Consider the following 24,292-nt stretch of genomic DNA (forward strand, 5'->3'; position numbering starts at 1 on the left):
AGATTCGGGGGTGTTCGTTTACTCTGCGCCAGCAAAAATGCCACTGGAAGCGGAGTAGCATGGAGGCCACTGATCCACTTGGTTGTGCTGCTAATAATTTTCAGAAATAATTAAGCGATAATGTTAATTGAGCGGGGCTATCAGATGTGGTGATCTCCTGCTGCTAGATGAGTACTGAGAAGTGGGAATGTTTACTCCTCTAGCACGAGAAACTGCTTCTAGAGTAAATAAATCCCGATAACACAGTGATCATTTCCATTCTCCATTATTACCAGAATTGATACTGTTTCTTTGGATGGCGTTTTGCGCCTTCTCACGCCCTTCGTAAAAGTCTTAGCAGGGAGCTTTAACTTATGGGCGTTTGTTCATCTGTAACCCAGAGTGGTCTTTTATCATTATGTATTTTCACCTTTACAACGGACAAAACGTTTCTTCAGATGTTCCCAATAAACGCAAATTGAAAGACGTGTAAGTAAGCTAAGGGACACAAGTTGAGAGCCGGGGACAGCCACCTTACTCTCTTCCATTTCCTTAAGTGCCCTCCCCCCTCCCCGAACGGGGCAGCTGACCCTGAGTCAGGTTGCTCTGCCCTGGGCCATGTCATTTAATCCCTCTGTGCCTTGGTGTCATCTCCCTGCTAAAGAATCAAACACACACGGGCTTCTGGTAAGAATAAATACGGAAAGCTGCTTCATCCAAGTTGACAGGCGCTACTGGATGAAGGGAAGCAGTGATCCAAGCTCTTTGTCACCTGTGTTCCCATCCCTAACCTTGACCTCCGAGCCTACAGATGAGTAAGACAGTGACTCCGCCCTCAGTGAGCTCACACCGACAGCCTTCCTGCCTTCCTGTTTTCCTGGCATGTGGATTCTTGTTCCCCAAAGAGACGAGGTAGGCAGGCCATCCGATGGGAAGCAAGTTCAGCCTTCAGGCAGGCTGAGTACGGTAGGTAACAGAGGGCTTGCGGGGGAGAACTGCCCTTCTGGTTTCCGAATCACTGGCGTGTCCTCAGGGCCGCAGTGTGTGAGCAAGCTTGAGTCTCATCCTGGCGGCTCAGTTTGGTCCCAGCCGGATGCACCGTGTTGAGCAGGGCTGGTCCTTGAGTAGAGCGCGAGCCCCTTGAGGGCCGGTGCCTGTGGGCTCCTTAGTGGGTCCCGAGTCCCTAGATCGCTGCTCCCAACTACCAGCTGCAGGTGGAGAGAAATGCTGAGTGATGGGTCTTGAACAGATAGTGAGACGGAGGGTCAGCAGACCTGGTGTCATCTTGCTGCCAGTGTCATTCTTCAACAACTATATCATCCTAAACCCTTGTCCAAAATGACCAGCTGTCAGTGCTCCTCTGGTCTGTCTCCAGCCGATGCGGCCACAACCCAGAGGAGCAGTGCTGACCCTTGGCTTTCTAACATCTGCGATGTTTCTTAGCTCTCCTGCTCTCACCCCTTCCTCCTCCTCTCAGAAGCCCCACGCCAGTGGCCTCGAGGACTCCAATGTAGTGACACATAGAAATTAAATGACAGGGCGTTAAGCCGAACCTACTGTCAGAACATCATGGGCCCAAGAGAACCACTGCTGCCCCAGCCGCTGGGACAGTTAGCAGCCCCCCTGCAGAGGGGAGAGAGCCCCTCCGGCCCAGCCCGGGCTCAGCACAGCCTTCAGAGTGCATGTGGGGGCCTGAAGACGGAAAGCCAGACTCAGGAAAGGGGGCTGCTGAAAGACTGGCTTGATAAGGAGCCACATAAGTCACCGAGCCCCAGAGTCAATGGCGTTTGCTTCCGAGGCCTCCCTGGCAGGGACTTCCTATGAGGCCACCCTCTGCCTTAGAGACACTTTGCACTCCTTGCAATTAAAAAGTGGCATCCTTGTGTCCCAGCCTCCAAATGTAAGCCATGCATTTCTGCACATGTCAGTGGCAGGTCTCCCCATCCCCAGTCCACCTGTGGGAGCCCTTCAAGCCCCGTCCCAGTGCAGAGATGACACGGGCCGGCTGGCTGGAGATGGAGCCTTGAGTCATGGAGAGAGGCCGGCAATCACAGCCTTGCTGCCGGCAGGAAGACCTGGGCATTAATATCTATATTTTTAAACTCCACACTTCAACACCAGCAGCCTGTTTTCTACTCTCAAGACCTCATTAAAGCTGAGCTTGTCTTAACTGGGCGAGAGCGCCAGCTCCGTGTGGCTTGGGACAAGAAGCTTGTGGCGCAGTTGTCACAGTTGTTTCAATTTAACTTATTTTATGTTCTCGAGAGTCGAGCAAATCACACACGGTCCCCTGGAAAGGATGCTGACATGGCAGCTTCAACGGAGCTCCAGGAGTCTTCAGATGAGGGTAACTGGCTCATGTGTCTTCTACGTTTGGCTTTTCAGAGATCCCAGTGCATTACGTACAGGTCTGGAAAGGGCAGTGGCTTTCTTTCCTGATTTAATCATCAATATCATATTTTTATAACTTAGATAAATCTGGTACAATCTTTACGGCACTTAACGTCAGCTATTGACCTAAAACATTCTCATAAATTTTTTTAGGAGATAAAAACCTTCTGGCGAGTTGCAAGCACCTACAAGTATCAGGAATACAGGATAGCTGCTATCTTCCCCCTCCCTACCCCCCCTTCAAGGCACTGCCACCCCCCTCCCTGCTCTTATGCATAATGCTAGGGCTCCCCGCTAACCTTCCTCGGCATCCTCAGGACCGGTCTTCTGCTTTCTCCTCCCGCTGAGGACAGGGACAGTCCTACCACTTCCCCAACCCCTATCGCTTGTCTCAAATAACAATAGAGTCTGCAGTATTAGCACCTGAGTTTTGAAATGTTTACTTCCTGTGGTTGAAAAATGATTTTGTAAGTGGTTGCCAAAAATGTAACCATGATCCGCACTTCTGAACATACTGGAATTTATGGAAACTACCCAGTTAATCATGACACAGGTCTTACCCTGACATTCACAGGGGTGGCTCGCAGTTCCTGTGAGACATGTCTGAACACGGCTGGGCGTCAGAGCATGGAGCCTTCGGATGGAGAGGGTGGTTCCGGAGCGGTTTCCCACCTGCATTTTTCAGATGGTCATAATATTTTATACACGTTAATAGGAGTTTCCTGAAACAAAGAGTTCCATGGTCTAGTAGGTTCGGGAGTCACCAAATACCAAATGTCCTGTTTGGAGGTTCTCAAAGTAAATCACCACAGTAGAGGCCCTGAGAAGCCCCACAGCAAAGTAAAATGCCCCTTACCTAGCATTTTCCAAACACGTTTGATCCCAGAACGCTTTTTACCCGGAGAAAACAGCATTGCAGGGGTCGAGGAATAGGACATTCTAACTAAGGTGTTAATAACTGGGGAGAGAGGTAAGTAAGCCTTGTTGATTGGAGGTCCGCTCTGGAGTGGGCAAGGGTGTCCTGGACTTGCCCTTACGGGGCGAGCATTTATTGGCTCTGCGTCGGGCGCTGTGCTTCATCCTTTTCCCGAGCAGAGCCTTGTTCACTTTAATCCTTACCGCGACCACACGGCTAGGTCCCGCGCACCCATCTTTATAACTAAGGAACACGGGGACTAAGTAATCATCCCAAGGTCACGCAGTCTTTGATGAGTAGAGAACAGATCCCGTCCTGGCGTCCAGGTCTGCCTGTCACCAAGATCTCTTTCCTCCACTTGGAAAGCTCTGCCGCTTCCCCACGGAGCTTTCGCGGCCTCGGCGGAGATCTGAATAAGGACTAGCGTGGGTCAGGAAGGTGGAAGTGGTCCCCAGGATGCCCTGGAATTGAACGTCTGCTGATGGGACAGACTGGACTCGGCCAGTATCTCCAGGGCTGGGGGCCAGGCTGAGAAATCAGGTCTGTCCTCCTCGTGCCTCCGTGTTGAGTTGGTGCTGCCCTTCTTCCAGCTGGGGCAGAGCAGGATTCCCAGCTGTGAGCCCCAGAAGGAAGACATGGGCTCCCTCACGGCGTTACTGTGTGCCAGGACCTGAGCCGGCGTCCGACAGCTCCCTGGTCTTCTTACGTGCGGTCCCCCGATGGGCAGCATCGGCGTTCTCTGGGTAGTTGAAAGAAAGCCAGACTCTTGGATCCCACTTCAGAGCTCTCGGGAATCAGAATCTCTAAGGATGTGGCCCAAGAAACTGTTCGAACAAGTCTTGCAGAGGATTCTTAAACATACGCTAGTCCAGATCTCTCATTTGAGAGATGATAAAACCATGTCCTAGGGTAGGGCCTTGAAGTGATTGACTAAGTTCCTACAGGTAAGTATTAGTCGAGCCAAGCGGAGTAGATCCCTTAGTTCTACCAGGCTTCCACAGTCCCCTCCCTGGATTTTCCTGGGGGTGTCCTGCCTCATCCTCTTTTTACGCATGTGCTTTGGACGGAGCAGACTCCGTGCTCCTAGCCTTCGGGGTGTGTGGCCAGATCCAGTCTGGTCAAACGGAGTGCCGCCAGCCTGGCCACAGATGCTTGGTTCAGGGATGGGCGTATGACTCAAGCCAAGCCAAGGAGACTGGCTCTTGGGATTTTTACTTGGGAACCTTAGGAAAGAGTCTCTTTCCTTCCACTGAGATTGATAGCGATAAGGTGAGGTATGCAGGACCCGTGTACCATGAAGCCCGCCCGAGTAGAAGTCTCATCGGGAAGGTGCCTCTGGCCTCATTTGCCCTACTCTGGCCTCCAGAACCTCGATTTGAGCCATCAGTTAGACTCCGGTTAGTCCAGGTACCTGCGTACACAGCTCTCAGAGGAGATTGTTCATGAATATTTTGTGATGGCAGGCTTGCTGAGAATGTGACCCCTCACTCTGGCTGGAGAATTACAGGGAGTTTACTAAATGTGATAACCGTCACTGAGCGCTGAAAGTCAAAACGCAGCCTCTGATGGGAATCTTTTTTTTTTTTTTTAAAGATTTTATTTACTTATATGACAGAGAGAGAGAGACAGCCAGTGAGAGAGGGAACACAAGCAGGGGGAGTGGGAGAGGAAGAAGCAGGCTCTCAGCAGAGGAGCCTGATGTGGGGCTCGATCCCAGGATTCCGGGATCACGCCCTGAGCCGAAGGCAGACGCTTAACGACTGAGCCACCCAGGCGCCCCTGATGGGAATCTTTCAATCCTTCTTAGCAAGCGAGTAATCATCATTCTTAACCAACGTGGCCAAGGTGTCAGTTCTGGTCTGCACTGCCCCACTAAGTGGAAGTGTGGTTGGTAGATATTGCTGTGGAATTCCCTTAAACAATCCTAGAAAAGAAGCAATAGTTCAAGGTTTTTCTGGTAATCATTCTATATCCAATATCGTGTGAATCACACAAGGACTTCTAAATGTCAAAATATCCCCACTTGGAAATGAAAAGCTTCCGTACTATTTCATCCCCAATGAGTACATGGTCTAGACACAAGGGAGATGCTCTCCCGGCCGTGCTGTCAAACTGAAAGAATAGCATTTAGGGAGCACGATGTGCCAGGTACTGTGCTCAAACTTTGGTAATTCTCATCTCAGGAGCCTGCAAGGAACCCTGGGAGACACTAGCTCTGGGAGCCCGCGTCCTGGGAGCCCCTCCTCTGCTCCTGACGGTGTTGTGTGCAGGAGATGCACAGCAGCTCTCTCTAGCGTCACATCTGCAAACCCTGGCGATCTAACACGCAGATCGCTACCCACGGGGTGCCGGTGTAGGTGAATAAAACTGGCAGCACGCGAGACAAATGATCAGTCTCCTTCTGGTCCCCTCTCCGGGCTACTGAACTAAATACTTGCTGGGTTAGAATCCTCAGCAGTAAAATGGGAGCCCAAATCCGTCACCTCCAAAGTCTCTCTTGGCCCTGTGGTCAACAGATAGAATATGAATGCTTTGATATGCTTTCTTCACTGCCTCCAAAGCAGCGGGACCCCGGGGTTCCTCTGTAGGAGGGTCTCGGAAGTGGCACCCTGGTTGAAAGATGAAATTAGGAAACTTGAAACTCCAGCTACGTGGCTGGCAGGCTATGTTTATTTGGATTATATGCTTATTCAGTGTAGATTTTAGAGGCTAGAGGTTCACAGATCATTATAATGCCCTCTCCCCAAAGCTTCCCCTGGGTGTCTCCAGATACGGCTGTGAGAACGCCCATTGTTGTGTTTTGAGGGTGGGGGAAGGGAAGAAATTCCTGCTCTTGGAAAACCTTCTTTGGATTTGGTCTGATACTGAGGGTTTGGCTCTCCTTACATTTCGGAGGTCATCTCCTCCTCCAGATAAACCCCAAAAGGTAGTGAGAGCCAGTCTGTACGTTACAAAGGAAGTACCGAGGCTTCAGCTCTGGATCACAATCACTGAGCTAAAGGTATTTTCTATTTGTAATAGGATATTAGACTTTATTTTAATCAGCAGGTTTTTCCTTTGAGTGCAATCTCAGATCTCTCTTATGAAGGTCATGTTAACCTTCCCCTACCAGGTCTTGGGAGAGAAAATAGAATTCTCTGGGAAAAGCAGTCACTTAAGATAACAATTGATTGAGCGAAGCCTGGGCGGTGCAATCAGTTACGTTTCCGACTCTTGGTTTTGGCTCCGGTCGTGATTTCAGGATGAAGGAGGTCGAGCCCCGGGTCAGGTTCCAGGCTCATTGCGGAGGCTGCTTGAGACTTTCTCTCCCTCTCTCTCTGCCCCTCCCTGCTGCCTATGCGTGTGCTCTCTCTCAAATATATAAATCTTTTAGAGCAAAATACAGCAATTGATTGTTGCTCGGGATTTGATTGACTAGGCTGAACACCTTCTACCTGAACTGCAGGGGATAGGAGAATGTAAACCACGTGTGGTTTTCCACCTTTGGTGGTCAAAGCAAGGTAGCAGTGGTCTAGCAGAGCACCAGTGGTCTTAAACTCCGCTTTGTTTGGTATTAATAATGTTCCCAAACCACAGGAGATGCAAACACAGCGGTCACTAAATGGTTTTTGCTCTGGGACGAGGTATTTCAATAACTCAGGTACCACCATCTTCCTTATACTTTAGTGGCTCAAAAGAACTCTCTGGTTACAATGTCAGTCCCTACAGACCTTCCAGCTCTTATTGCTGGCATTTCCCTAATACTTGGCGTATTCAGGTTCTTTGGACTCATCTCTGAAACTATGAGCTTTCCCAGATAAATGATAGAAAAGGGAAGAACTGGGCAGGGAAATGGCAAATATCATTGACGTCGGTAAAGTTTATGGAGTTTAGTGAAGAGAATGTTGGCTGGGGACTATCACACTTATCATCACTGGGTCTTTTGAATGTAGGTAAGTCACTTTCCCATGTTTCTGTAAAATCAGGGAAATCTGACTTGCCCTGTATCCTGAGGAGAGATGTTAGAATTACAACATTTTGAGTATTCCAGAATATTAATTTTTCTTCTGGAGGACAAAAGAAAGACTCAGTCATCACCCACTTCTGCACAAGCCACTTGGGTTTGGTTTGTGTGCTCGCAAGTCACAGAGTCTCCGCAGAAGGTTCCAGTGGAAAAGGTTTTCCTGTGAAAGGAGTGGCCCAAAGGGGAACTCCAGTCTCCTTGGTAATTCATAAGAGAGACGGTTCCCGTGGCCAAGTCCCCTACAGCCATGACTGGCAACAGTCTGCCAGCACTAGGGTCTCAGCTGAGGGGCTCACGCACGGATCGTCACACGGTTATTCTAACATGAAGGAAACTCATTATTGTCTCATTTTCTGCTCCTCTTACTGTGACTTCTCAGTTCTTTTCCTGCTTCCATTACACTTCCTCTGTCTCCATCAGAGCTTCTACTTATTAATGGTTCTCATGCCTCAAGACATTGGCTTCTTCAAAACCTTAGCTTCTTCATGATCCCCACTCTCTCTAGTGACATTTCAGCTTCTGCTTGTGCTCTTGTTGTGTTCTTTCTGTATTTTTCAATTCAAATTCATGAATGACAGAAGATTTAGTGGGGCCATCTAGTTCCTCTATGGGTAGAACTTTTTAGTCATAGGCCGCTGTCTACCTTGCGTATACCTTGATCTGGGATCAGTTGCCAACTCCAGGTTCAAGCACATTCATTCAGGTGGGAACATGGGACAGGGACAGGGCTGGCTTCATATGGAACAGAATATGCTTTCTGGGTCTGCCTTTTACCTTGGGCTTTAACCTGGCCTCACCTGGGCCACCAGAGGCATCAGGACAGAGGAGACTGCAAAGGAGGGTGGCCAGTGCCTGTGTGGGGGTAGGAGGAACCCATTTAGAGACGGTAGAAACTCTGCTCAAAGCAGGGACCCTCCATGTCATGAAATATGTGCCAGGTGCTGGGAATAATAGAGTAAGATCCGGTCCTGCTCTAACAACGTGAGTCATACTTCCTGAGGTTCAAGACTAAGGATGAAGAGGAGGAGCTAGAGGTGGTGATGGTGAACTACTCTTTTCCAGAAGTTTGATGGTAAAGACAAGAGTAGCTCCAGGTGACTGCAGTGTTTGCGGGAAGGATTAATTTCCAGTGTGTGTATGAGAACAAATGTTGCCTGAATATGTCGGTGGATGACAGAGCCAAACTGAGGATGAGGTAAAATGGATGGTCTCCCCGTGAGATTTGTTCATACATTCACGTGTTGATTTATTGATTAGTCCCGTGCGCTTTACTGTCTACTGAGCTTGGTGCTAGGCTCTGGAACAAGATTAAAAAAAAAAAAAAAAAAAATCCACCCTCCCATCCCCCCTGAACTCCTTGTCCTCAAACCGCTTGGAGGTGTGCTCCCGCCTTATGCTCACCTTCACTCAAAGCCAGGTTTTTCCAGCTTCATCACTGGCTGTTTTGTGGAAAGTTCAGAGGAACTGATTTTGCAAGGTTTTCTGCCTTGGGCAAAGCCCGCAAGAGCCCAGTGTTTTGGCGCCCCCCAGGGGTACCCATTCAGCCCCATTCCTGCTCAGTGATGGATTCCTGCCCCTGAGGGGCAGAGTGAGGCCAGCAGTTAAACTGTCCAGCCTTAATAACAGACTTTATCGTGCGCTCCGGACTTTTCTCCTAAGAAGGGGTTGGGGGAGGGGAGGCTGCAGCCCCAGGAAGCTCTCCTTGGTGTAGCTGACACTGTGAATCTTAGAGTCCTGCTGTGAGTGGAAACCTAATTTCTGTGCTCCTTAGTCCTGGGACAGTGGACAGGTGACTTTATATTTCCCCATCCATGAAATGGGGCCAATGATATCTAATTGAAATGCTTCTGTTAGAATGAAATTAGGCAATGACTTAAAGATGCACTTCCATATGACCCAGAGGGCTCATACAGACCCATGTTCTCAGCCCCCAAAGTCAGGGGGGTCCTTGGCATTTGGGGGAGTGAGGAGAGTTGAGGACAAGCCACGCCCACTTCTAGGAAGCCAGTCTTCCTCCTGAGAACTGGAGCAGCCCCAGAGGGACCAGAGTGACTCAGCACAGGGGGGTCCTTGGGTTGCCAGGTGTTGAGCAGTTCAAGTTTGAAATCTGGGGCCCCCATGGTCTGTTGATTGCCAAAGTATGCTGATCGGCCAGCCTGCTCTCCAGCCAGTGGGATCAGTTCCCACGGATCTCAGCTCAGCCTGATACAATCAGATAAGGATGTAATGCTCTCATTGTTTTGTTTTTCTCTTAGTCTTTAATCATCAAGTAGAAGTCAAAAACTCACTGCCTTGGCAAGAAAGAGACCCCTGGCTTTGCAATCGGTCCCTCCCTGAAAATCAGGTCACGGTGTTTCAAAAGACAATTTTCTAAAGAAAGAGGTTTTTAAAAAGAAAATGCCCAAACTTGCTGGCGTTTTCACAAGGATATTATCGATCACCCATGTCAGTCCTCCTGAAGAACTGTTTGTCTTCCTCCTGCGATTGCTATTTGCAGTACGTCTTATCAAAGCGCGGGGCTGCCGTGACAGTGACCTATGTAATGAAGAAACCAAACAGGGCTTCAGAAGCATTAAGCCTCCCTTGGGGGAATTAAATCATTGCTGAGACTCAGGACCATTTGTAGGGAGAGAAGCTAGAGTCTTCTCTTAGGCATAGATACCTTCCATCAGAAAAATCCTAGAGTATTAGAGCTGAAAGAAACTTGAGGGCTTTTGTCCATCCAGCTCCTTCAGCCCCTTCATTTACAGATCTGGAAACTTAGCCCCAGGCAGGTGGAGTGATCGGCCCAGGGTCAGCCAGAAAGTGAAAGGATTAGAACTTGAACCCATATGTTCTGACTCCCATGCATGAAGCCCTTTCCATCACATTTGCCATAGTAGCTAATTTTGGGTGATATGTTGAGCTTTGTAGGATGAAGGCAAAAGAAAGGTCCCAGCCAGGGCCATCTGCACAGAGGCGCTAGAGTTGGGGGAGGGAGGTGGCCAGTGGGGGCTGGCGGGTAGCACAGGGAAGTCAAGGAGAGACCCCTTTACTGCCCAGGGAAGGCGTGTCAGTCATCCGGGAAGAGCTCTCTGAGGTATGTATGGGCTCATAGAGAGCCCAGAAGGAGGGAGACTGTAGCTTCAGAACGTCACTTCTGGGAGGCTTTGAGACAAATTTCTGATCAATGACACTCTGGAAACCAGAAGAGACTAAGGACAGTGAAGCGGTTTGTCTGGTTCACTCCTGTGGCCCCAGCACCTGGTATAGTCGTTCATTTATTCATGGCATTTGTGGGGCACACGCTATGGGCCAGGCTTGCACTAGATGCTGGGGAGAAAATAAAGAGCAGATATTGCCATTGGCTTAGTCCTTGTGGAGATGATAGTTTAGTGACAGAGACAGAAAATAAATTGTCATACAAATAAGTACAAAATTATGTGGTGATGAAACTATACATTTCTACATATACATCATTTATGTATAGGCACATGTATCAAAAAAGGGATAAAAGAGTACATATTAAACTTACAGTGGGAAGGGTTTGGGGACCTCCTGCTTTAAGTGAATTATAGGAATTTTTAAAAACAAAAATGTTGTCATGGTATGGAAATCAAAATAGTGGTCATTACCCTTGGAAGGAGGTGTAGTCTCTGGAAAGGGAGGCTTCTAGGATGCTGGAATGAACTGTTTCTTGACCTTGAACACGCATGAAAAATCATGAAGCTGAATTTCAAGTACAGCTTTACTGTTTGTGTTACGTTTCCATAAAAGGTTTACCCAAAGTGCATTCATGTCTTTTGAGGTTAATGTAAAAAATTCTAAACTGCCAGCATGTGAAATGCTACAAAGTCCAGTATCATGAGCACATAGCATAGGTCAGCAATGGCATCTCACCTTGATGGGGGAATCAGGGAAAGCCTTCTGAGGATGTGAGTTTTGAACTGAGATCTCAAGGTTGAACAGGAGGTTTTGTGTGAAGAAGAGAGGGGTAGCATTACAAACAGGAGGAATAGTATGTGCAAATGCACTGTGGCAGGAGGGAACCTGGTGTAAACGAGGACTTGAATCAACATGGGTTAGCCAGAACTAGAGATGATAGATGAGAAGAGGCTGGAGAAATGGGTATGGACAGATCATACAGGGTCCTGTTAGATCCGTGTGTTAAGAATTTTGATGTTGCTCTGAGTCCCATGGTCAACCACGGAACTGTGTTGGGTAGAAGGTGCCATGATCAGGTGTGTATTTCAGAATGATCTCTGTGGCTCCTGTCTGGAGGATGGATGAGAGCGGGCAGGTGTGATGAGGGAGAGCTTCCAAGGGGCTAATGTGTAGTAGATCACGGTGTTGGTGATGGATGAGAAGGCAAAGCAAAGTCAAGTGAAGAGACTCAAGGGGCATTCAACAGTAATATCATTAGGACTTAGTGATGAAGCACCAAGGATGATTCCTAGTGACTCTTGAGAGTGCTGGCATAGAGCTGGCATGCAATAAATGTGCACCGTGTGTTGTTGCAACTAGAAGGTGCTCCTGGCCTATGTCGTTACAGTTCCAGATGATGCTTTGGAGCCTGGGTAGTGCTCAAGTGTATTTGTCAGCTTTCACTTCACCCGAAAAACTCCTTCGGGAAATCTGGCATTGCTTTCATTCTGGAATGTTCTACCATGTAGGTTAATAGGATTTTTGTCAGAGACTGAGCCCACATTAAATTAGACTACAAAGCTGCGGAATGAAACCACACCTCTTAGTTTTCTTTCTTTTCACGTTGGCACTCTCAGCTTCCACTTTGACATCGAATTAGAAGCTAAGGAGCCTGTGCCTGATGGGATTCTCAGGATGCGAAAGAGAAGCTGGGTGAGAATGCATCCAGGATCTCATGGAAAGCTCAGTGTCCCAGAGAGCTGGCTTTCAGGGAAGGAGACAGAATGGGATCACCAGCCCGCACGGAGTGGGGCAGTAGCTGTGGTGAGAAGCAGAGTGGTTGAAAGAGTGGACAGGTGTAAGCTTGATGTCCCCAACTTCTCTAGCCTTTGATGTCACACTTTTTTTTTTTTTTATGATTTTTTATTATATTATGTTAGTCACCATACAGTACATCCCCGGTTTCCGATGTAAAGCTTGATGATTCATTAGTTGCGTATAACACCCAGTGCACCATGCAGTACGTGCCCTCCTTACTACCCATCACCGGTCTATCCCATTCCCCCACCCCTCTCCCCTCTGAGGCCCTCAGTTTATTTCTCATAGTCCATAGTCTCTCATGTTTCATTCCCCCTTCTGATTATCCCCCCTTTCTTTATCCCTTTCTTCCCCTACCAATCTTCCTGGTTCTTACGTTCCATAGATGAGAGAGATCATATGATAGTTGTCTTTCTCTGCTTGACTTATTTCACTTAGCATTATCTCCTCCAGTCCATGTTGCAGCAAATGTTAAGAAATCGTTCTTTCTGATAGCTGAGCAATATTCCATTGCATATATGGACCACAAGTTCTTTATCCAGTCATCTGTTGAAGGGCATCTCGGCTCCTTCCACGATTTAGCTATTGTGGACAATGCTGCTATGAACATTGGGGTGCATATGGCCCTTCTCTTCACTACGTCTGTATCTTTGGGGTAAACACCCAGTAGTGCAATGGCTGGATCATAGGGTAGCTCAATTTTTAACTTTTTAAGGGACCTCCACACTGTTTTCCAGAGTGGCTGTACCAACTTGCATTCCCACCAACAATGTAGGAGGGATCCCCTTTCTCCACATCCTCTCCAACAATTGTTGTCTCTTGCCTTGTCTATTTTTGCCATTCTAACTGGCATAAGGTGGTATCTCAGTGTGGTTTTGATTTGAATTTCCTTGATGGCTAATGATTTTGAACATTTTTTCATGTGTCTGTTAGCCATTTGTATGTCTTCATTGGAAAAGTGTCTGTTCATATCTTCTGCCCATTTTTTGATTTATTTGTTTCTCGTGTATTGAGTTTGAGAAGTTCTTTGTAGATCTTGGATACCAGTCCTTTATCTGTAGTGTCATTTGCAAATATCTTCTCCCATTCTGTGGGCTGCCTCTTAGTTTTTTTGACTGTTTCCTTGGCTGTGCAGAAGCTTTTTATCTTGATGAAGTCCCAATAGTTCATTTTTGCCTTTGTTGCCCTTGTCTTTGGAGTCATATCTAGCAAGAAGTTGCTGTGGCTGAGGTTAAAAGATTGCTGCCTGTGTTCTCCTCTAGGATTTTGATGGATTCCTGTCTCACATTTAGGTATTTCCTCCATTTTGAGTTTATCTTGGTAAGAAAATGGTCCAGTTTCATTCTTCTGCAGGTGGCTGTCCAATTTTCCCTACACCATTTGTTAGAGAGACTGCTTATGCTACCATAGCAGTCTACACATTCACTGCAATCCCTATCAAAACACCATTGACATTTTTCACAGAGCTGGACCGAATAATCCTAAAATTTGTATGGAAACAGAAAAGACCCTGAATAGCCAGAGGAATGTTGAAAAAGAAAACCAAAGCTGGCGGCATCACAGTTCCGGACTTGAAGCTCTATTACAAAGCTTTAATCATCAAGACAGTGTGGTACTGGCACAAAACAGACACACAGATCAGTGAACGGAGTAGAGAACCCGGAAATGGACCCTCAACTCTCTGGTCAACTAATCTTTGACAAAGCATTAAAGAATATCCAATGAAAATAGGGCAACTAATTTTAAGAAGTAATGTCTTCTAAGAAAGAAGAGACAATAGAAACATTTAAAATGCTCAATTAAAATCACAAAAAGCAGGGGTTCCTGGGCAGCAAAGTCAGTTAAGGCTCTTGATTTTGACTTAGGTCATCATTTCAGGGTTGTGAGATCCAGCCCCGCATTGGGCTCTCTGCTCAGCTCATAGTCCGCTTGAGATTCTCTCTCTCCCTTCCCCCTCCCCCCACCCATAAATAAATAAATCTTAAAAAAAAAAAAACCCACAGAAGACAGAAAAAGAACAGAAGACATAGAAACAAGGAACAAGGGCAAAAAATAGAAAACAGTAGCAAATATAGAAGATACTAACCCAACTATCTCAGTAATGAACTTAAAGGTCAGTGGTCTAAATATGCCAGTTGAAACAGATTGTCAGAGAGGATCCAGACCCAGCTTTTTGTTATCCACGAGAAATCCACTTGAGATATAAAGACACATAGAGATTAAAAGCAAATGGAGGACTAAAGATCTATCATACTGATACTAACTGAATTGGGATTAGCTGTATTAATTTCAGAGTAGACTTCTGAGCAAGGAAAGTTATCAGGGATAAAGAGGGGCATTATATAATGATAAAGGGGTCAATTCTCCCAGACAGAACAATCCTTAATATACACCTAATAATCCTTAATATACACCTTAATATACACCTAACAGCAGAGCATTAAACTATGTGGGGCAAAAACTGATAGAACTATAGGGAGAAATATATGAATTCATTATTATAGTTGAAGACTTCAACACCTCTCTCTCAAAAATGGACAGATCTAGCAAGTAGCAAATCAGTAAAGATGTAGTTGAACTCAATAGCAGCATCAGTGAACTGGATGTAATTGACATCTTTCGACTGCTTTGTCCAGCATCATCAGAAAACACATGCTTCTCAAGTTCACGTGGAACTTTCACTAATATTGATCACAGTCTGGGCCATAAAATACATCTTAACAGACTGAAAAGAACAGAAATTTTTCAGTGTCTCCATTCAGACCATAATGGAATTAAACTAAAAATCAATAGCATAGAGGTAGCTGGAAAATCCCCAAATACTTGCAGATAAAACAACAAACTTCTAAATAACACGAGTCAAAGAAGAAATCTCAAGAGAAATTTAAAAACATTTTGAACTAAAAATAAAAACACAACTTATCAAAATTTGTAGCACAAGACGAAACAATGCCTAGAAGGAAATATAAAACACCAAATGCACACATTAGAAAAAAAAAATCTAAAATCAATAATTGAAATTCCACCTTAAGTAGAAAAAGCAGAGAAAATGAAGTCCAAATTAAGAAAACAAATAAGGCATAAATCAATGAAATCGAAAACAAGAAATCAATAGAGAAAATCATTAAAGCCAAAAGCTTGTTCTTTGAAAAGATAAATCAAATTGATTAGCCTCTAGCCAGACTAAGAAAAAAAGAGGACACAAATTACTAATATTAGAAATGGAAGAGGAGCCATCACTATAGATCCCATGGTCATTAAAAGAATAATGAAGAAATACTATGAAAAACTCCCCAAATGTGATAACCTAAATGAAAGGGATCAATCCCTTAAAGGATACAATCTGCTGAAACTCATATAAGAAGAAGTAGACAACTGGACAATCAGAATGGGCCTTTATCTGTTAAAGAAATTGAATCAATAATTAAAAACCTTCCAAAGCAAAGCATCAGGCCCAGATGGTTTCCCTAGTGAATTCTACCAAACATTTAGGAAGTTATTATACCAATTCTCTGCAATCTTTTTCAGAAGATAGAAGAAGGAAGACTTGCTAATATACTCTTTGAGGCCAACATTACCCTAATATCAAAACCAAAGACATGACAAAGTACAGATCAATGTCTCTCGTGAATATAAATACAGAAATTCTCTGCAAAATATTAGCAAGCTGAATCCACAGGATCACAACCAAGTGGGTGTGCAAGGCTGCCTCAAAATTCAAATGTTAATTAATGTAATTAATTAATGTAATCCATCACATCCACTGACTAATGAAGAAAAATCACATGATAATTTCTATACAGAAAAAAGCATTTGACAGTATGCAACACACATTCATGATAAAATTTTTCAGCAAACTAAGAATAGAGAGGAACTTCCTTGACTTGATAATGAACATATACACAAAAGCTACAGATAGCATCATATTTAATGGGATGAGCTCAAAGCTTTCCCACTAAGACTAAGAACATGCCCAGGAAGTTACTTCTTACCACTGCTTTCAAAATCATACTCGAAGTCCTAGCTAATCCAATAAAGAAAAGAAAAGGCTGGGAAGGAAGAAATAAAACTGTATTTGTTTGCAAGTGACATGATTATTTATATTAAAAAAAACCCCAAAGAATTGATAACTGAAAATGGAGCTAATAAGCAGTTATAACAAGGTTGCAGTATATAAAATTAATATACAAAAATCAATCCCGTTTCTATGCACCAGCAATAAACAAATAGAATTTGGAATTAACAAAATACCATTTACATTAGCACCCCCCAAAAATGAAATACTTAGGTATAAATCAATAAAAATGTGTACAAGATCTATATTGAGAATTTCACAACTCTGATGAAAGGAAACAGAAGAACCAAATAAATGGAGGAATTTTCCATTTTCATGGATAGGAAGATTCCAAATTATGAAGATGTCTGCTCTTCTCAACTTGATCTATTCTCAACTTGACCTATAGATTCAGTGCAATCCCAGCCAAAAGCTAGCGAGTTATTTTGTGGATATGGACAAGCTAATTCTAAAATTTATGTGCAGAAGAAAAATATCCAGAATGGCCCACACAGTATTGAAGGAAAGAGCAAAGTTGGTGAACTGACAGTATCTGTTGGTATCTGACCTCAAGACTTAAAATAAAGCTACAGTAATCAAGACAGCATGGTATTGGTGGAAGAATAGACAAACAAATAGAACAGAACAGAGAGCCCAGAAATGGATACACATAAACAGTCAACCGATCTTTAACATATGAGCAAGGCCATACAATGGAGAAAAGATGGTCTTTTGAACAAGCCATGCTGGAACAACTGGACATCCAAATGCAAAAATAAATCTAGACACAAACCTTACACCCTTATAAAAATTAACTCAGAATGGATCATAAACCTAAATGTAGAATGCAAATCCATAAATCTAGAAGATAACAAAGAGGGAAAATCTAGATAATCTTGGGTTTGGCGAGGACTTTTGATAAACAACACCAAGGACGTGGTCCATGAAAGAAATAATGAGAAGCTGGACTTCGTTAAAATTACAGTTTTCTGTTCTGTGAAAGACCATGCCAAGATAGGGAAAGACAAGCCATAGACTGGGAGAAAATATTTACAAAAGACACTTCCAATAAAGGACCTAAAATATATGAAGAACTCTTAAATCTCAATAATAAGAAAACAACCTGGTTTAAAACAGGTGGAAGACCTTAACAGACACCACACCAATGGATGGCAGATAAGCATATGAAAAGATGCTTCGTATTATATGTCCTTAGGGAAATGGAACATAAAACAAGAATAAGATGGTACTACACAACTATTAGAATGGCCAAAATCCAGAACACTGCCAGCATCAAATGCCGACCAGGATATATGGAGCACCAGGAACTCTCATTCATTGCTGATGGGAATGCAAAAGGGTACGGCCACTTTGGAAGACAGCTTAACATTTTCTTCTAAAACGAAACATCCTCTTACCATGTGATCCAGCAATTGGGCTCCTGGGTATTTACCCAAAGGAGTTGAAACTTATGTCCACACAGATGTTAATAGCTACTCCATTCGTAGTTGCCAAAACTTGGAAGCAACTTAAATGTTCTTTAGTAGGTGAATGGATAAATAAACTGTGGTACATCCAGCACTTTATTCGGTGCTAAAAAAGAAATGAGCTGTCCAGCCACAAAAAGACGTGGAAGCAACGTAAATGCATATTACTAAGTTTAAGAAGCCAATCTGAAAAGGTTCCATACTGTGTGATTCCAACTCTATGACTACGTGCTTTCCTGGAAAAAGTAAAACTCGAGAGAGTAAAATGATCAGTGGTTGCCAGGGGAAATGGGGGAGGGAGGGAAGAATAGAGCAAGCACGGAGGATTTCTAGGGCAGTGAAACTATTCTGTATGATGCTGTAATGGTGGATACAGGTCGTTACACATGTGTCAAAAGCCTTAGGATGTACACCACCAAGATGCGCCCTAATGTAAACTATGGACTTTGGGTGATGATGATGGGCCCGTGTCGGCTCATCAGTTATAGCAACTGTGGCACTCTGGTCGCAGATGGAGATGAGGAGGAAGGCTGTGTGGGGGTGGGGCAGAGGGTATATGGGAAATCTCTGTATCCCCTGCTCTATTTTGCTGTGAACCCAAAACTGCTCTAAAATATAATCTATTTTTGGTAAAGTAACGGGAGTGTATTTCAGAGCTTAGTTCTGCCCATAGACGGCAAACAGCGACCTCCAGTCTCAAACTGTGTGTCATCATGGTGCTTTTAGTGTTGCAAGACTAAAAGCCTCAAAATGGAATCTTCCTCATCCCTTCCATTCCCTACGAAAGTCACCACAGCCCCCACCTCCAAGATGAATTCAAGACTTGGCTTCTAGAAAAAGAGAGAGCCTGCTTAAAGTTTGAGAATAGTGGTTTCTCACCCACCTCTGGTTATCAAGCTATTAAAAAATGACTGACGTGCTGACTTAGCCAGAGCAACCCATTCCGAGTTTGGGAGCAGTGGCTGGAGGCCTCGAGGTGACTAGAGTAAGTGAGGCCTAGCCCATTAGAAGCCTCTCCTGCCAAGAGTCCTCTCTGCAGAAAGATAGAACCATCCAGATGACTCTTCTGTCCCCATTGGCCTAGAGGCCTCAGTACAGGTCACTGTCCATCACAGACAGAGCAAGAAACAGAGGCTGTCTCCTTCCCCTTCATAGCCGAGTAGTCAGTGCTAACCTTTTGTGTGCTAGGGCCTTCTTCTATCTTGGTCATCACTGTAAGACATGATGCCTGACTCTTCCTATCTAGAAATCAAATGTGAAACATTGAATTAATGACACAGAAAATGGGATGGGCCAATAGACTTCATTTAGCATGAGAGAGCGAGGAAGCAACACGTCTAAGATTACCCATGTGATTAGAGGCAGACTTTATTCCAGCCCCGAAATTTCTACATAGCACGCCACTGTGTTCCCACTGTACTCGGAGGTCCTTTTTCAATCCCTGGCTTCTTGAGGATTCTAGATGCGTGAATTGAAATAGTGTTAAGCATAATTGGTTTCCGAAAGATGTTACAGAGGAGTCACTTTTTTAGCACTGTTTATCTTTGCTACAACCGAAAGTTCCCAGACTGGAAGGCCAGCATGTGTTATTCATTTGTTCAGATGGCAAACACATCACCGGCCCTCGGTTCCAAACAACGGGCCTCACCCTTGTAATTCCGAGACTTCCTCCTGCACGGTCTTGAATCATGTGGTTTTAAGTCATGAAATCTATCCTTTGATACAATAGTTGGGTTAACATGCTTCTTTAATAATCCAACGCAGTGTTAAGGAGGAGGACTGCTGAAGTAGGGCTATAAATTATCAACGTTTCTGTCCTGGCCTTTTGAGTCAGTTCCATTTTTCCACAGAGGAAAATGAACTTTTTTTCTCATTGACTTTGATCCCTCTTGCTATTTTTTATAGTAAACATTGAGGGACTTTGCGAGTCACGCGTCTAGTCATCTCTGTCTGGTCTTGTGTGGTCATTAATTCCTGGGATGGGAGATGGATGGCCTGTGCAGCTATCCTAATTCATGACACAGGGCTGCCACCAACCTATAAATAATTAATGAAAGGAGACTTTGCCAGTGAAGGAAACTGTCAGGCCCATTAGATTTAAGTCCAATTTGAGTTCCCTTCCTGTTAACTTTTATTGAAATTTTTATAATGTAGAATCAACTTTTAGTAATGCAATAAAATGACACTAATTCAGATCGGCGGAGGGGGCGGCTTGTGGGAAGGGAGTCCAGTTCGAATTAATGCAAGATACGGGTTTTTTTTTTTTTTTTTTTCCCGAATTGTGGATTTATTTATTATTTTTTTTTTTTTCAAGAAACACTATGACTTAAGCTTGGCTACCAGAGGCTTTTTGGTGGAATTGTTCTAGTAAGACTCAGCTTGGTCACAAAGAAGAGGGACTCCCTCTAGCTTAAGTAAAGAGACATGGGTGAATAGAGCAAGTGCTCTTGGTCCCCCCGCTCCGTGTTCCTCGGCACTCACTGATCCTTCCATCCTGATAGAATCTTACTGCTAGTCCACTGGAGGCGGATCTCTGGCTGCAGGGCCGTGCGAGGTCCATGCCGGACATGTTGGAAAGTTGACCGTCCTTGCAGAGGAGCCCCAAACAGTGGCTGGCGAAGTTGGGTGGTAAATGTTTTAGCTCCTCACGGTTGTGGTAGGACGACTCTGGCATATTCTGCATAGTCTCTTAGAGGCCCCTGCTGGGATTGCACCCCAGTGGCCCGCAGCAGTAACCTCATTAGCCAACATTGCCTTGGCTCTCTACCCCTCTTTGCTCTCATTTCCCATGCCCTTGCTTCCTGGGATCACCTCCCAAACTCTTGCACTCAGATCTTCGTCTCAGGTCTATTGGTGGAAGAATCCAACCTAAGACAGCAGCGAAGGCAATGATAGGGGTGATAGGCTGCAAGAGATGGTTTTATTGAACATACAAGGACTAGCAAGCAAGGACAGCCACATAGATAAGGAAATCAACCCATCCATAGTAAGTCTGTACCCCATGTCGGTAGAGAGGGAAACCAAAATTCTCAGCACAGTGTAGATCTATAATAGTTTAATGACAAACATTACAGTTTTTCTAAATAGCCCCTTAAAAATGGGCTTCTGTATGAGCTCAAGGCCTGCCTTCCCCATCCTGGTGGAGTAATAGAAGTTCTCTCCTCTCCCCGAGCATCTGGAGGGCCTCTGGCCCTGTTGATCCTATGATGATCTGAGAAAGTTCCTTGCTTTCTTTGGGCAATGCAAATCATATGATTCACCAACTGTTATTTTTCAAATTATGAGTCTGGGGTCTTTGTCTCCTCCAGTGGGTCTCATAGGTACTGAATCTGTGAAGTTTGGAATTCTTGGGTCTCTCCAGTGTCTATCTGCTCTCTTGTCCCCGAACCTGTGTGGGCGTCTGCTCCTTTCTTCTACTTTAGATTCCGTGTTTGCTCAGTTTTTCGGTTCTGTCATTGGCACAACTCCAAAGACACCTCAGTGTGGTCTCTGTGTCTTTACTTACCTTCCCAAGAGAAGAAGTGCATTTGGCAAGGTGAGCCTCTGCATTCATCCAAATGGCTGTAGCTAGAGGGATAGCCTCCGGGGCTCACCCTTCCACTGCCACCCCCGGGGGTGGGGGGTAAAAGGGAAGATCCAAAGAAAGAGGGATTGGCTGCTAAGGCACCCCAAACTACAGCAGCTACAGCATTAATATTACGTATCTGTTAATAACCAGAATATCTATTGTTATGATTAAATGATGTTTCTAAAGTGCTTGAGGCTGCTCGAAGGTTGTTTTCTCAAACAGAATAAACTTTCGCTTTAATTTCTTCATTGGCAAGTGTTTGCTGTGCTGAGAACTGAACCAAAAATAATAGTGGGTTAGTGATACTTAATTTTAGTTCATTTATCATGTTGGCTGTAATAACTTTCCAAGCTTGCTCAGTATTTTGGGCAAAGTCCTCTTTCCTGTTTGTTTTCATCCCCTACCTGTGTTAGCACGCCTTACCTAACCCTCTGTTCATTCACGTGTGGTGAATGAATGACAAGACGTAGGCTAACATGTGATTCACTGAATTGTGTCTTCTTTTGAGACTCAATTGTGGGAACGTAAGCTTCTGGGGAAAAGGGGGAGACAGGGACAGACCAGTTAACTTACTGTATTGTTGAGGATTTGTAATCACTCTGAAATAGTCTTTCCCCAGGACAAATTTTAATTTGTCTCTGAAGTGGATAATAAATGAGCTTAGACGTTCTGGTGTTTCTGTGGGTCCTAGCCCGATTACTAGTATCTTAGAGCTACATGCTGTGCGCTTAATAAAGAGTAACTCAGACAGGTTGAGAGGCAGCCTTGCTGAGGGATTAACAACGGGGCAGGGCTCTGGCACCACACTGTCTGCCTGAAACCCAGCTCGGCCGGTTACCGCGCGACCTTGGACAAGTTGTTCAACGCGCCATGCTCGCTGTCCTCATGGGTAGAATAGAAATACAACGCTCTACCTTGCAGACTCATTTTTGAGGATTATTTCTAGAACAGCACTTGGACCCGTCCTTAGTACCTACGAAGCCATGACAAAGTTATCGAGTGTTACCATTTAATAAAAAAGTGGGTAAAAAGCTTAAAAACCAGCACATCACTGTTTAGTAAACCTAGATTGTCTTTCCCATGTGTTTCTATATTGTCAAGAAAGATGATTCTTGAACCTTGTGGTGAAAATGGAAAACAGTTATGAGTGGGGTTTATCATTGGATTCTGGGATTGGGCGGGTGATGACAGAGAAGAAAATGAACACTCAGTGGGTGTCAAGTATGTGTCAAATACACATTTGATGTGTATTACCTCATTTTCTCACACGGTTCATTGGGATTCAGTCCAGGTCCATGTGGCTCCAGCTCTCGCCATGCTACTCTCCCTTCCAAGTAAAATAAAATCCCCGCCCGTCTTAATCCAGTGAACTAAGAAGGCAGGACTGTGGATTTTAATTCACCTTCAGTCCCTCACTAGTTCTATGACCTTGGGTGACCTCTCTCATGCTCTGTCTCCTCCTGCTTTTTCCCTGAGCTTTCTGTACATTCTTTTTGGCCAAATTCCCCTAAGGTCAGCTCTAGATGACCCAAACCCTTTCGTGTCCTGGTCCTGTTTCTCCAGATCCCCAGACCATGTTCGCTGCTAGGGCTCAACCCTCTTGGTCATGGCTGCTTTAACTTCCAGACCCGCCATGAGGCAGCCAAACCAGTGCCTGAGCTTGGAGGAACAAGGAGCCAAGCCCCTGGGTGTTCCCCCGAGCGGTACAATTCCTCTTGCTTTTGACTTGTTTTCATTCCATGGATCAGAAGACTGTATTTTTATTGTAGCTCCGAAGGAAAGACACCGAAATAACAGTGCTGCTTTAAGCATCCCACTGTTTGGGAACTGTTGCTGTGTTCTCAAATTTCAGCAAAGCAACTGACTTTTAAAAATAACAGATCAATTTGAAGTTTCTTGCGTCCACAAGCTTGCCTCCAGGAGAGTCATTTTGCTAGGTCTGGGAGTAACTCCATCTTCATCCATGAAGCGTCACCAAACGGTGTGCGGTATATAGCCCAGGTTAGGTGAGATATCACTGCTAAGTGATGTTACATGGAGGCTTTCCGACGGACTTTCCATCTGTCTGCTCCTAGGCTATCCAATTTCACTTGTTTGAGCATTGCTTCGAAGCACATATCCTTACCAGGGACAGATAGGTATTAAGCCAACAAGGAAGGATACAAAATCTGGCCATGTTCATTAGCAAAGCCTTTCCTTAAAATAGATTGAATGCTATTTCTAAGATTTAATCAATTAGACAAAACATATCAGCATGGTCTTCCTTCCTCTTCCCCCTTTACCTGGTCAGGACCAATGAAATACCATTTATTTAATGATATGCCTTGCCTGTTTGCATTGCATTTGAGAACCTAGTCATGCAGTTTTTCTTCTTTAATTATCTGACTCGAAGAACATTTCAATAGTCTTTTCAAGACCTTCTTATTATTCCACTTTTGAATGTAAGAGTTACTATTCCCCTCCAGACACATAATCTCTAATCATTTTCCTCATATAAAGTTGACGGTTCATTTGTCTCCTAAGCAATAAGACAGGACTGCCTCTGTGCATAATGAAGAATTGCAAAGTCTGAATTTATTGTGAGGCACATAGCAAAACTAATTGCATTTAACCACAAAAGCCTAATCAACATAAAAAATTAGAATATAGACAGTCAGTGAATGCTAGTGCCAGAGAGGACTCGAGAGATCATTTATTATCGGTGTAGTTTACATGTCCAGAAAGATGAAGAAACTTCTGAAGGTCACAAACTAGCTCCTGGCAAAGCTGGGTCTAAAATCCTCCTTTCCAGAGTCTTCCAGCTTTTTTCTCTTAAACTAACAAACTTTCTCATATGTTATGAATTTTGAAAGAGAGATCGCAGTGTATTTCTTAATGTGCTCAAGAAGAAATGTAATTTGCTGAAGGACATAGATCTTTTCAATCTTTGTACAAGATCGGGTCAAATGCTGCC

General features: G+C 44.6%; 1 long non-coding RNA gene across 1 annotated transcript in view; it reads left to right on the plus strand.

Moving 5' to 3' along the window:
* Positions 1 to 734: 734 nt before the first annotated feature.
* Positions 735 to 24,292, plus strand: part of LOC148107167 (uncharacterized) — a 43,803-nt gene continuing 20,245 nt past the window's right edge. The window contains exon 1 of the long non-coding RNA XR_015722965.1: positions 735 to 945. This is a non-coding gene — a long non-coding RNA (uncharacterized LOC148107167). The remainder of the gene's footprint in view (positions 946 to 24,292) is intronic.

Source organism: Ursus americanus, chromosome 34 (genome assembly GCF_024610735.1).
Source record: "Ursus americanus isolate L20-20 chromosome 34, mUrsAme1.1.p, whole genome shotgun sequence".
In the NCBI taxonomy this organism is placed as follows: domain Eukaryota; kingdom Metazoa; phylum Chordata; class Mammalia; order Carnivora; family Ursidae; genus Ursus; species Ursus americanus.